Genomic DNA, 14,691 nt, shown 5'->3' on the forward strand with positions numbered 1-14,691 from the left:
CTTAAGACCAAGTTCTAGATGTATTCAAGCATTTTTAGGTCATGACTGAAAGAGAAACTGGCAGACAGTTGAAGTGCATTCACTTGGATAATGGTGGCGAATACATTAGGTCATTTGATCAGTATTGCACCAATCATGGCATCATGATGAAAGGACTGTGAGGATGACATATCAACAGAATGAGATTGCTGAGAGAATGAATTGCACAATTCTTGAGAGAGTTAGATGTCTGTTATCACACTCTAAATTGCCAAGATCTTTCTGGGGTGAGGCAATGAGGATAGCAGTTGATCTTATCAACTTGTCTCCTTCTATCCCCTTAAAGGGAGATGTTTCAGAGAAAGTTTGGACAGGGAAAGAACCTTCCTATGGACACTTAAAAGTGTTCGGTTGTAAAGCTTTTGTTCATGTTACGAAGAAAAAGAGGTCAAAGCTTGATCCAAAAGCCAAGCAGTACATATTCCTTAGCTATGGACATGAAAAATTTGGCTACAGACTCTATGACCCTTTGATAAGAAAGTAGTCAAAAGTCAAGATGTTGTCTTCTTGGAAGATCAGACCATTGAAAACATTGGTAAGTCTGAGCCATCAGAGTCCAGTAAAGGTGATCTTGTTGACTTAGATCTCCTTGATGTGCCAATTATTAAGGATTTCGTGGAGAAGATGTCACCTCCTCATAATGATGCAGAGGAAGGAAGTGTTGAGTCAAAAATTGAGGGGGAGCCAACACCCCAAGAGTCACTTCCTCAGACTTCGATAAGAAGGTCCACCAGAGAGAAACAACCATCTAGAAAATACTCTTCGAATGAGTATGTGATAATTACAGATCAAGGTGAGCCAGAAACTTTTGAAGAAGTTTTGAAGGAGGAAAATCAAACTGAGTGGCTTAAGGCAATGAAAGAGGAAATGAATTCATTGCATGAGAATCACACATTTGACCTGGTAAAGACACATAAAGGGAAGAAGGTATTGAAGAACCAGTGGGTCTTCAAGCAGAAGACTGATGTGATCAACTCTCAACCTAAATACAAGGCACGACTTGTAGTGAAAGGTTTTGCTAAGAAGAAGGGAGTTGATTTGATGAAATCTTCTCACCAGTTGTGAATATGTCATCCATCCGAACTGTGCTAGATATAACTGCAAACTTGAATTTGGAAGTTGAGCAGCTTGATGTGAAGACTGCATTTCTGCATGATGACTTGAAAGAAGAAATTTATATGGAGCAACTTAAAGGCTTCATTGATAAGGGTAAAGAGCACCTAGTTTGCAAGCTGAAGAAGAGCTTGTATTGATTGAAGCAAGCACCAGGGCAATGGTATAAGAAGTTTGATTCCTTTATGACTGAGCATTAATATTCAAGAACCTCCACAGACCATTGTGTTTTTGTGAAGAAATTTTCAGATGGTAATTTTACCATTCTTTTGCTTTATGTGGATGATATGCTGATTATGGGTCAAGACATCAACATGATAAACAAGTTAAAGTTAGAGTTGAGTGAGACCTTTGCTATGAAGGATTTAGGTCCAGCAAAGCAGATTCTTGGGATGCGAATCGTTCATGACAGATCATATGGGCTGATCTGGTTATCGCAAGAGAAGTATATCAGAAAGGTTCTTGAGAGGTTCAACATAGACAAAGCAAAGCCTGTTAATTGTCCACTTGCAGGCCATTTCAAACTTAGCTCAAGTCAATGTCCTGCAAATGATGAAGAAAAAATTAAGATACAGAAAATTCTCTATGCTTCGGCAGTAGGTTCGTTGATGTATGCTATGGTCTGTACTCGACCAGACATAGCTCATGCTATTGGAGTTGTTAGTCAATTTCTGTCAAATCTAGGGAAAAAACACTGGGCAACAGTGAAATGGATTCTGAGGTATCTTCAGGGCACTTCAAAGTTGAGTCTGTGTTTTGGAAAGGGTGGACCTATTCTTGAAGGGTTCACAGATTCTGATATGGCTGATGATGTAGATAGTAGAAAGTCTACTTTTGGGTATTTGATTACTTTTGTAGGGGGAGCAATTGCATGACAGTCGAAATTAGAGAAATGTGTAGCTCTCTCCACTACAGAAGTTGAGTTCATCGTCATTACATAAGACAATAAGGAATTACTGTGGGTGAAGAAATTCTTGCAAGAGTTGGGCTTGAAGCAAGAAGAGTATGTTCTTCACTGTGATAGCCAGAGCGCTATTCATTTGAGTAAGAATTCCTCGTTTCATTCAAGATCAAAACATATTGATGTTCGATACCACTAGATTTGAGATGTCTTGAATGAAAAATTATTACAACTAGAGAAAGTGCATACTAATGACAATACATCAAATATGCTGACCAAGTCATTGCCCAAGGACAAGCATGAGAAGTGTCAATTCCTAGCAAGAATGGAAGAAGCTTCCATATAAGTTGGGAAGGGGGAGAATTATTGGGTTTTCCTCATTTGTGGGATCCATTGGTTTGATGCACATTCAATATCGCTGCAAAATTCCAAGCACGACACTTGCTCTTCTCGAGGACGATTTGGAGTATTCGCTGGATAGCGATTTATAGAAGTCCTCTCAGCTGAATGATGATTCAACTGTTCAGAGTTTGAGGTTCAGCGATTTGTCGATGACGATTTATGGTGAGTGCCTTCAACTGTATAGCAATTTGTAGTTAGCGTTATGTGCTTCAGCCGGATGACGATTTGTGGTATCGCTGCATAGCGATTTGTGGTATCGCTGGTTAGCGTTTTGTGGTTATCGTTGGATAGCGATTTGTGGTTATCACTGGATAGCAATTTGTGATAAGGCGCTTCAGGCACATTGTAAGTTGTGCAAGACATTTAGTCTTTTGCATTTACTGTAGGTCCCATCCTCTATATAAGGGATGGATGAGTGTAAGCAAAAAGGAAAAACATTAGAGAGAGAATGTGAGAAACACTTTTAGGGCACCGAAAGGGTACGGAGAGAACAAAAAAGAAAGAAGTGTTGCTACACTTTTTTTAGGACAGCTTCGTCAAGCTGGTTCTTCAGATCATTCTTTTTTTGTTCTTCAGTGACGTATATCCTCTTGTTCATTTTGTTACACCTTGTGTGTTTGTAAGACTTATGCCTTTTGACCACTCTGTAATCTTTGTTTGAAGATAGTGAAAGTTGCTGACCTATTGGTCATCGTTGATGTACTTCAGTTGAGAAGGAACCACGTGAATCGTTGTGTGTTGTTTTGTTTCCGTTGTTGGTTTGGTTTGGTTTTATTTCTTTCACTGTCGTTGCTTTATTGTTTCCATCAATTCACACTTGTGGGGAGACCCGGTATGTCCGTTTTAACCCCAACAGGTGGATCTCCAACATGCTCTGGTAGATCCTCTCGGGGTCGAAGACCTTTTGGGGGAGGAGTACCTTCGAGATGCCAAAGATCGCCTCTGAATTCTGGTTGAAGACTGTCTGTGTGATTGCCCCGAGGACGATTCTAGTGTCGATGGCAATGGATCTGTTGTCACTGGTGATGTTGAGGGTGAAGCTCCCGGCGTTGTGCTCCTCCATCGTGAGGGTCGATTGGATGGGGTTGATGATCGACTGCAGTGAGCCGAGTGAGTAGTAGGAGTGGAGTACGTGGTACATGAGCACCAGCACCTTTGTATCAACGACGAGGCTTTGGAAGCATTGCGCTGAGAGCAAGGTGAAGGCGTCATCCGTGGGGAGGAAGGTGGTGATCTCGACACCCTGCTTGTCAGCCTCAGACTCTGTCATGACGCTGGAAGCTGCCAGCATTGAGCGGACAACGTTGAAGTCCTTGGCGTTGATCAGTACCCTGGTGATGTTGATCAACATGTGGGAGAAGCTCTATCGCAGCAAGGGCAAAGACATAGGGTATGTGAAGGAGAAGCTCTATCAGAGCAAGGGCGAAGACAAAGGGTACGTGAAGGATAAGCTCTCCTAGTCAACCCTCTTCGTACTGACAAGGGTTGCAGGTTTAACTCTAGGAGCTACTCGGTGGTGAATGGCTTCTCCAAGGCCTTCCACCTCCACCATCCTGAAGCAGGTTATATGTCCCCCCCCCCCCCCCGAACAGGGCCGGTACTCCATCTCATGTTCGGGTGTTCCCAAAGAGCGCCACGTATAAGATGCAGATCGACATGTATCCCCATGTGTGTCTGCATCATATTGCATCGTAATTTGGTGTTGTCGCAAAGACTTAAGTACCCTTTACCGTCATTCTCTTCCTCTTCCTCGAATGAACATAAATGCCCTCCATCGAGAAAACCGAATCGATGGTTCTTGAAAAGGACAAAACTGCCCTCCATTGTTATGGCGCCAAAATGTTCCACAAAGTTTGTGTATGCAGCAAGTTGTATGTTGTAGGATTTAAATAGTTCAAAACAATCCATTCTCGCCCTAAGCAGAAAACTCTACCGGAGCATACTTTGCTTTCATCTGTGTACAATGGAGCATCCTTTCCTTTGTTCCAGACCATCCGTTTTTGTCTTACGCGCAATCGTAGCATCGTTGCCACCTTCTGTTGTATATTAGTTGTTACTGTTGCTTACTCTATAGTTGAAATATCCAAAATCCTATTGTTTCAGTGAGTTTCGTGTAAGGTTTCGTTATTCAATCTGAAGGTTGCATGATAAATCTTACAACAATGACGATTTCTAATCATGATGATCGTTTAATGTGTTGTGCAGGTTAACAATGTCTGCGGCTCATCAGAGAAGAGATGCCCCATCGTTCTATGGTTTGTGTATTAGAGAAGTGATCCGCCAGTCTCATCTATCTAAGGTTTTTGAGAGGTACCAAAATATACTTAAGATTGAGAACGATGAAGACAGGGCGAAAGCCTTGGAATTGTATTATGCAGAGGATTATCCCTCAAATATCGAGGTTGCGGACCAAAGAAAAAATGCTGAAGAACTAAAGATGCAGAAGAAGGATGACCAAGAGAAGGCAAAACAAAGAAATAAGGAGGAGAATGAAAAGAAAATGAGAAGGAAGAAGGCAAAGCAGAGGGAAAGGCAAAAAAAGAATAAGGAGGAGAGAGAAAGGTATTTTAACAAGGTAATGATGGAGGCTAGGGCAGAATTGGATAAGGGGGGCTTGGAGCATAAAGCAAGGCAAAACAAGGAAAAGCTATTGAAGGAGGCGAAGGAGAGGCGAAGGCAAATGAATAAGGAGGAGGAAGAGAAGAAACAGAATAAGCCTCAGGATGAGGAAGAAAAGGAAAGGCGAAGGAGGGAGAAGGAGTTTGAGGAAGGTAAGGAAATGCAAAGGCAGGAGAAGGAGGATGAGGAAAAGAAGGAAAGGCAATAGAAGGAAAAGGAGGAGGAGGAACAAAAGGAAAGAGAAATGAAGAAGCAGGAGGAAAAAGTGCAGGAAAGAAGGAAACAAGACTTGGAAGAGGAAGAAAGGCGGCGGAAGGAGAAGGAGGAGGAGGAAGAAAAGGAAAGAGAAAGGAAGAAGCAGGAGGATGAAGTGCAGGAAAAAATGAAACAAGACTTGGAAGAGAAAGAAAGGCGGCGGAAGGAGAAGGAGGAGGAGGAAGAAAAGGAAAGAGAAAGGAAAAAGCAGGAGGAGGAAGTGCAGAAAAGAAGGAAACAATATTTGGAAGAGAAAGAAAGGCGGCGGAAGAAGGAGGAGGAGGAGGAAGAAAATGAAAAAGAAAGAAGCATGAGGAGGAAGTGCAGGAAAGAAGGAAGCAATATTTAGAAGAGAAAGAAAGGCGACAGAAGGAGGAGGATGAGAAAAGGGAGAGAGAAAGGAAGGAGGACGAGGAAAGGAAGGAGAAGGAGGACGAGAAAAAAGAGAGAGAAATGAAGGAGAAGGAGGAGGCAAAAAAGGAGAGAGAAAGGAAGGAGAAGAAGGACGAGGAAAGGAAGGAGAAGGAGCACGAGAAAAGGAATGAGAGAGAAAGGAAGAAGAAGGACGGCGAGGAAAAGAAGGAGAGAGAAAGGAAGGCGATGGTGGAGCCGATAGAGAAGGAAAGGGAAAGGCAGTTGGAGGCAGTGGACCCACCAGAAAGGCCTAGGTTGGAGGGAGAACAGGAGAAAAGAGCGACCAAGGTAAATAAATCCGTCATGTCTGTGAAGATTTAATAATATGTTTATCGATTTTGGTATAGCGATTACTGTGTTAGGTATTAATATGTATAGCGATTAATGTGATAGTTTGTGTGCAACCAATATTATTTATAGCGATTAATAGAGTATTATTTATAAGTACAAATGTAACTAATTTACAATTGGTAGGAACAATATGTTATTTTGCGTTACAGGGAGGTCACATGAGAAGTAGAGCACCAGGTGAAAAGCTCAGAGGTCGGTGTCAATGGTCTGTAGTTTTGTCGTGGTATGGTCAGCTGAATGCATATCAGAAGGACCGATTACGAAATATGCACTTCGGTGGCCTTTTGGACCAGTAATATTTTGAAACTTGCTGGAATACCATGACCTACCTGGTAAATAAGTGGAATGATAAGACTAACACATTCCAGTTTGATTCTTTTGAGATCACCATGACTCTAGAAGATGTGGCGAGGATCACTGGCCTTAAGTGCGATGGCAGTGCTGTCCTATTACGACATTCAAACTATAATGCAAGGGAAAAATGCACGGCCCTTTTAGGAATGTCGATGGACGAATGGAGTGAATGTATTTCTGGTGGAATCAAGTCCACATCAATGAAAGTCTCATTTTTTCATAATAAATGGGAAGGCCGCTCTGCTACTTGTGCATCTGAAATAGCTGACCAAGAGTTGCGCGACTTCCTTCTTTATTTTTTTGGTCTTACATTATTTTCTGATTGTTCTAGTTCGAGAATAAGTTCCATGTGGCTGCAGTACCTGACAGACTTAGACGAAGTCGACAACTATGCCTGGGGTGCCGCTATGCTCGCACACTTGTACATTCAACTCTACCGTGCGAGTAATGGTACAAAAACAGTTGGGGGATTTTGGCCATTTGTTCAGGTATTTGTTGATTGCATACTTAGTAATTGTAGACTAATCTCATTGAAGGTTGTAGTGTTACTAATAATATTGTTTTTGTTAGGCTTGGGCGTGGGAACATATTATCCCATTGCGTCCACGTTGTGGCTCTTCGATTTGTGGTTTTCCAAAGATCAGTCGCTGAGATGGAATAAACGTCACAGTTCATAATGCTAAGTCCATTTTAGATGGGCTGCAACTGAATGAGGTAAACGTTTTAAAATTATTTATAATACAATTGTGTCAACATTTATCATTGAGTATTATAAATCGTTGTAATGTTTAGCATTCTTAAGTAATCATCATTGCAGAATTGTCTTCTGTAGTACATATCGTTGCCGTCATATCATGCTTAAGTAAATTATAATATATTTGTCACTCGTTATTAAAAAGAATTACCAATGTACAGGTTTTGTGGAGATCTTATGAAGATGGGGAGGATGATGAACAAGACGTTGTTGCAGAGGCTGCTAGATTGTCTGACCACGATTTGTGGTTGTTTTGCAAGTATGAAGTCGAGTTGCAGCATGGTAGTCGAGTTCTCCTACAATCTGGCTTGAGGCAGTCTATCTCAAATATGCCTTTGGAAGTGAGAAGGAAGATGAATAGTGGTAGGTGGAGGAACGTGAATTGGCGCAAACGCTACAGGGATGAATTATTCATTTGGAACTCAGGTGCTGTCTGTGCCGTATCGTATGATTCTAACAAACGATAATTTGATCCCTTTTATTTCGAAAGCTATTGAGAACCAATGCGCCGAAATCTGTCCATTGATAAAATTGGGAACCCATGCCTCCCAACTGCCCCCTCTGATGTTGCAGCCCGACCTCTACAACCAAAACGTCGCCTCTCTCTGGTTACAACAACGATTTCCTCAGTAACAATGCACGATAAAGAGCGAACACTTGCTACAAAAGTGAACATTGTCTTTGCCGCAAGGTTCGATCTTATGGAGAGGGAGAATAAGAAATTAAGGACAAAAATAAGCAATATGGGGATACAATTGAACTCAGTGGTAGAGATGATGACCAGTTTTTTTAGTAAGATGGACGCAACCCAGAGGCTACCCAGGATAGACAGTCCACCAATAAAAAGAGAGAGACAAGTGTATGATATTTCATCTGATTCGTCAAGTGCCTAGGAATAAACCCTGGACATTCTTTTTTATCATGATAGCTATTTGTTGTAATTCTATAATTAATTGTCGTAACGTGACATTCTTTTATTGTTTAATTCTTTATTGTTACATGTAACAGGCACGTTTCGTCTGTGGATCTCGTAAATAAATAAACTTTAATAAAAAATAGATGTCTATTGTTCAGAATGCGTGGCATTGACTAAGGTCGCCATCATTATGATAGAGCAATTCTGCCCAGCAATCGCTGTATTTGTCTCCGCCTCGATAATACATCGCAAAAAGGATTTGCGATGTATGCTGTGAACAATAATTTAATGAGTTTTGACCTCGTAAATGATAACATTCAATAGCGATAAGAAAAGTATGATGCTCAGAAATCGCTACTGATGATCATAAGTAAATTGCAATCGCGCAATAGGATGTCGGCTAGTCAAAATCGGTACGATATTGTTCCATGTCAGAAATCGCTCATTTGTGGGGACACCTTCAATGCAAATGACATTTATAATACGAAGTCAAAATGACAGTTTTTTAATTATTTAAAACCCAATCATTTATGCTCAGGCAGGTCGTCTAGTACTTGGTACGGTTAGATCGAGTCCGTTGATGAGATCGTTGCGTTATTATATTTTAGAAAAAAAATAAAGAAAAGAAAAGAATAGATTCAACCTTAAAAAAAATGGTATTTTTTTTGGGGTTTGAAATCATCTGAGTCGTTACACTCATTGATTTGTATATAATGTTATTTAAATGTTTCTATGAATGGATTTTTATATAAAGTTGTTTGTTTGCCATTCATTTGTATATAATGCCATTGATTGAATGTTTAAATAATTTAAATATAAAATTGAAACCATTATTGAATATTTAAATCATTTTAGTGTAAAACTAAAAACACTATTGAATGATTTGTATATAATGTTATTATTTATATGTTTTCAAATCATTTGAATGTTTAAATGATTTCAATGTCTGGTTGCTTACATTCACTGATTTGGGTTGTTATATGTGAAAAACCAAAATGAGTTCATATATGATTCGAGAAATTCACAAAAAATAAAAAATATCACATATTTGTCATAATTTCATAAATATTTAAGTACAATATTTGTAGTATCTGGAGATTTGCAAATAACTTCACGTGAGAGCGTTCAATATATGCAAAAAAATAAGTTTTTTGCGAAATTAGTGGTAAGTGTTTCATAAATATATTTATGCGAAATATTAACGTATATGCGAAAGAGTAGGATATTTACGATTTTGGTGGTTTCAGTTTTACCGAGATTTTATAAATAACTTTATGCGAGTTCGTAAGGTCTAAATTTGCATAAAAAAATTTGTGATTCTGAATTTAAGTGGGTGTTGGATATATTCGACGCGCGATACAATTTTATCGCAAAAAAGCATAAATTCCCAGTTGTGAAGAGTAAAAGTATCCTAACGATTGTAGATATTAGCAATTTTGGACATCGGGAGAATATAAAAAAATGTAGAGTTTTTAGAAAATCGAGTTATAATATGAAGTCGAAACGATGGTTTTTTAATTATTTAAAACCCAATCATTTAAGTTGCGGGTTGTTTTCGATAAAGAGCGATATTCGAAACGACAGTTTTTTAATTATTTAAAATGCAATAATTTAATTTGGGGGTTGTTTTCGAAAAAGGGCGACATGGAAAAAGACATATTTTTAATTATTTACAATGCAATCATTTAATTTACGGGCGTTTATCGAACAAGGGCGGCATGCGAAAAGATGCATTTTTAATTATTTAAAACGCAATTATTTAATTTGCGGGTGGTTTTCGAAAAAGGGCGGCATGTTAAAGGACGTTTCCTTTATATTTGATTGACGACGTCGATTCCGTATTTGCATTGCAAAGGTGGCATCGATATCTTCGTCCAGGCATGGCACCGAAGAAGAGGACGATGGGAACAATACGACCAGGCATGGCGCCGAAGAAGAGGACGATGGGAGCAGTACGACCAGGCATGGCGCCAAAGGAGAGAACGATTGGAGCAATACGACCAGGCATGGCGCCAAAGGAGAGCAAGATGGGAGTAATACGACCAGGCACAACGCCAAAGAATAAGACAACTACTTCCACAGTATCAGCTTTAGCATTTAAGACGTATATTTTTTGAACCTTCTGACCGGTTTAGTTAACATTTGCCTTTTCATATCGTATTTTGACTTGTGTTGTTTACTGTAGAAAATAATTTCAATGTCGAATTCTGAATACTACGCTCATGGTGCACTCAGTGCAACATCCACACACAAGGGTGGGCGGCAACGCCCTAACGAGGTCGTAGATGACATCGAGCAGATGCAAGATGAATTTGCATACGGGAACACTATCAGTAATTTTGTACGTACGTAACCGCTATCATTTTCTAGGTCTTCGGTTTGTATGCTTTGAAGTTCGTAAATTTTTGCAACCAGACTATGTGTGATTTTGTTAATTATATTCAAAGCAACGCAACGAGCAATATAGTACACATCATCACCCCTTATTTCATGGTTTATTTTCTTTTATGTCTTACTCACTTTTCTTGGTGGTTAAACCTTACTATTTCGTGCAAAAAATGTACGTCCGGCGAAAGTCATACACCAGTGGATTCCTAGATGCACTACCTTATTGGAACAACGATGATGAGTGCGTAGACTTTTTGAATTTTGAAAAGGTAAGTGAACAAACCTCTTCTCCAAGGTTTAGTCGTTACATCCCCATCAGGATATGTCTATGGAATTATAAATTATTGTATCGATTCACAGATTTTACTTCCTACGCTGTGGCAAAATCCCATACATTGGGTCTTATACGAGATGAATTTTGTGGAAAAACAACTATGGTGCTACAACTCATTGGACTGCTACAGTGATGTAGAACGTGACGCTATGCATTTGGTAAGCTTCTGCCCATAGGTGAATCGTAGTTATTTGAGGTGGACCAGACTGTGCTATATTTTTCCTTTATCACAGGCGGGATTCCTAAACGACTATGTGGGTGTCGACATTGTCGAGTGAATGTTGTTCTCCTGTACAAAGTAATGGGGTCGATTGTGGCATATTCATAATAAAGCATATTAAAGCAATATACAAAGGAGAAAAACCTTTTTCCAACGTTGTATGAGCTTTGTATCCGATGTTATTGGGGATTCTTGTTATATATTAGTTTCACATTACATATTTTTGTTGCAGGAAGATATACCAGAATTACACGAGGAAATATGCGGAAATTTGATTGAGTTTAAAAAGAACTGGAGACAAAATATGTAATGTGAAACCTATCGATTGCTCTGTTTGTACAACCTAACGAGCTCCGCCATCACCGTTCTCGCCCAACTTCGGTGGTGCAGTCGCAATATGGTGAGGAGCAGTCAGCGGAGATGGAGTTGGCTGACGTGGAGCTGCCGGCGGTGCAGTCACGGGCATTTAATTTACGGTCGTCAATGGTGGCGAGGAACGCGATCGGCGCGCTGAGGGTGGCCAGCAGGAGCTCCACCGCGTCATCTTCCTCTCCCTCACGAGGAAGAGGTTTCAGACTGGAGATATGTAGGAGAAGGACTTCCGGTGAACATGACACTATCTTGGAAGTAGATTGGCAGCTATGTTGGGACACATTCTATTTATTGGATGTAAATCGCAATTCAATAAATAAAGCAACTGTTTAAATCAACAAAAAACCTCGGATCATAAAATGATTTCTTTTTATTATCATTACACAAGTCCAACATTATGCAACCACATACCTGAAAAACACAGATGAAAGCTTACTTAGATCATAAAATGAATCGCAACCTTGATCAATGGCCCAAAAAAGCTTACTGGAACAACCTTTCTCACCCCGCTTGGATTGACATTCCAACAATACTCGAAAATCACTATGTTGTGATGCCACAAATCGTTATTCAACGATAACCAAAAATCGTCATTCAGTGATGCCATGAATCGACTTCCTGCAGAAGCTACAAATCGCTATCTATCGATTTAAGCAAATTCAACCACAGACCGCAAGTCGTCACTGACAAATCACTATAAACTCTTAACAAATCCGACAATGTCGGAAATCGGGTCATGCAAAGAGGCATGACAACTAAATTAATAGCCCACACGAGATTCTTGTGTCCCATATCTATCTGTCGAATTCATCAGAGTCTGTCATGAAATAGAAAATATAAGACACTGCATTAAGTTTCACAAGAAATGCAAACCTCCTCCCAACATTGATTACATACCAAAAGACTTGTAAAACTGAAGCTATCGTTGCCGGAAATCTGATCGAGAGGAATGAAGGTTTCAATGTTTGGTGTTAATTCTATAGGGTATTGCTGCATGTTGGACATTAAACGAGTTAGATATTGACAAGCTTCACGTAATGGAAAGCACTATAATGTCTTACATACCTGTTCATTCAAAGGGTTTTGTTGTTTTTTATTACAGGTTGGTTGTTTCTTAGTCCTTTTCTTGCCAACCAATTCTAGTGCACCCTTTGCCCTCCGACGACTGCTATCAGAGGCATGTTTTCTTTTCATACCCTTCGCTTCATAAATATGTCTATCATAATCAACAACGTTCACTACTGACTTGTTGAAGATAATGTTTACGCTTCGGCGCAACTTCTCAGGAGTGTCAAGCGAAACATGATTTTCACCTACGTTGTTCGATCCCATTATCTTCAACTAGTATTCATTCGCTGCAACGAACTTAAGGTGAATTAACTCCAAGATTTCAAGTAACTCCATTGAAGCTTTTCTCACGCATACATAGCCTTCTTCACTTCTCGATGCCAAATCAGCAACATGCATAAATGACCTACACAGTTGTTCGTAACGGGAGGCTATGTGACACTTCTCGTCAACACCAGATTTACTCACATTGTCCATAACAATGGTTTCAATCTTTGCACGTCTCTTCCATCTTCACATTATGTAAGACTCAGTTATTTCTTGTATCTTCTCATGATTGAGTGTCTTTAATGCATGACAGCATAAAATACCTTTGAATTCATACATTTTGCACGAACATTCAACTCTTCCGTTGTCAACATTGTATGTGACATGTGCTTCTCGCCTTTCGTGATGCTTTTTGCCCTGCCATAAAATATGGTATTTGTGCATATTCTCGGTTTGCACGAGTCCTCCTATTTTGCAATTCATGACATGTAACACATTTTTCTTGATCCATTCAAATATAGTTCGTGTATACAGAGCTGCAGGTCGCATCAATATTTTCATGCCAAAAAGTTAGAGGTCGTATATTGAAGCATTTCACGTCTTGTTCAAGCTCATTTTGTCTTAGACCGTCTACAAATAATTCATATTGTTCCATGAAACGAAACATTATTAAACATGAATACAAGATTTTCTTCAGCATGGCATGCATAGATTCAGCTCTTTGTGTGCTTATCATACCAGCACAAAAGTATTGTCTTCCATATGCCAATGCCCACTTCTCTTTTTCTGCATATAAATTTTGTAACCACAGACAATCTTCAAGGTCGTATGTCTGAATCATTTCCTCCCAATTAGACATAAAGGTGATCTCGTCTATGCTCTCAAACACACATCTAGTAAACTTTTTGTCAAACCCTATCTTCTGATTAAATATATGTCCTATGTTCTTTACTGCATTCTGAAAGATATGCAACAAACATAGGCGATGATGTGCATCTAGCCACACATGAAGCACTGCACCTGCAATTGCGTGATCACCATCTATAAGTACAGCTTCAGGTTGCTTCCCGTTCATTGCCTGTGTAAATACTCTGAACAACCACTCAAAGCTTTCCTTGGTTTGGTCATACAAAAGTGCCTCGCCTAATATACAACTCTGTGCGTGATGGTTCACTCCGACAAACTGCGCAAATGGCCACTATTCAGTATTAATCTTTACTGTAGTATCAAATACAAGCACATCATTGAAGCATTCATAATCTACTCTTGACTTTGAATTTGCCCAAAGCATATTCACAACATATCCATCTTCATCCACTTGTATTGCACTAAAGAAACCATGTTCATTGCTTGATTTATTCTGTAAGTAATCAACCAAAGAACATATTTCTCCTTTCTTCATGTTATTTGTCCTCTTCCTTCTCAAGTGGTTTCTTAGATCCAAAGGTGTGAATGACACATTATCGCGACCACCGTTTATGTGAGCAAACAAATTGTATGTCTTCCTTGGTGCAATGTCGGCGCTATCGGCTATTTCAGCCATTGCAACATGCGCTACAGTTACTTTACGATGTGACCTTAGCATAGAAGTCATAAATGATGCAGATAAATCATGATTATGATCACTGATTAAAGTACGAACTACGAATTTCTTATTCGGATGTCTTCTCAAAACCATTCTCGCTTGACATTCACATCTTGATTCTGGCATGCTCCTTGTTGGATTTCCCATTGATTTCTTTCAACCTTGCTTGGAACAAACATATGTCTTTCTAACCAAGACACCCTGTGCATTTTTTGACCAAAAAACCCTTCTCACACTGAAGCCAACTTTTAAGGCATAATCATTGTAAAATTTTATGCAGCTTCCTCGTTATTAAACTGCATTCCTTCTACAGGAACAGAGTCAAGTGTAATTCCATGT

At 39.6% G+C, this 14,691-nt stretch overlaps 1 pseudogene; it reads right to left on the bottom strand.

The window, feature by feature from the left end:
• Positions 1 to 3,266: 3,266 nt before the first annotated feature.
• Positions 3,267 to 3,725, bottom strand: LOC149812628 (fasciclin-like arabinogalactan protein 4 pseudogene; annotated as a pseudogene).
• Between the last annotated feature and the right edge of the window lie 10,966 nt (positions 3,726 to 14,691).

This window comes from Nuphar pumila, chromosome 16 (genome assembly GCF_984573655.1).
Source record: "Nuphar pumila chromosome 16, dmNupPumi1.hap1.1, whole genome shotgun sequence".
In the NCBI taxonomy this organism is placed as follows: Eukaryota; Viridiplantae; Streptophyta; class Magnoliopsida; order Nymphaeales; family Nymphaeaceae; genus Nuphar; species Nuphar pumila.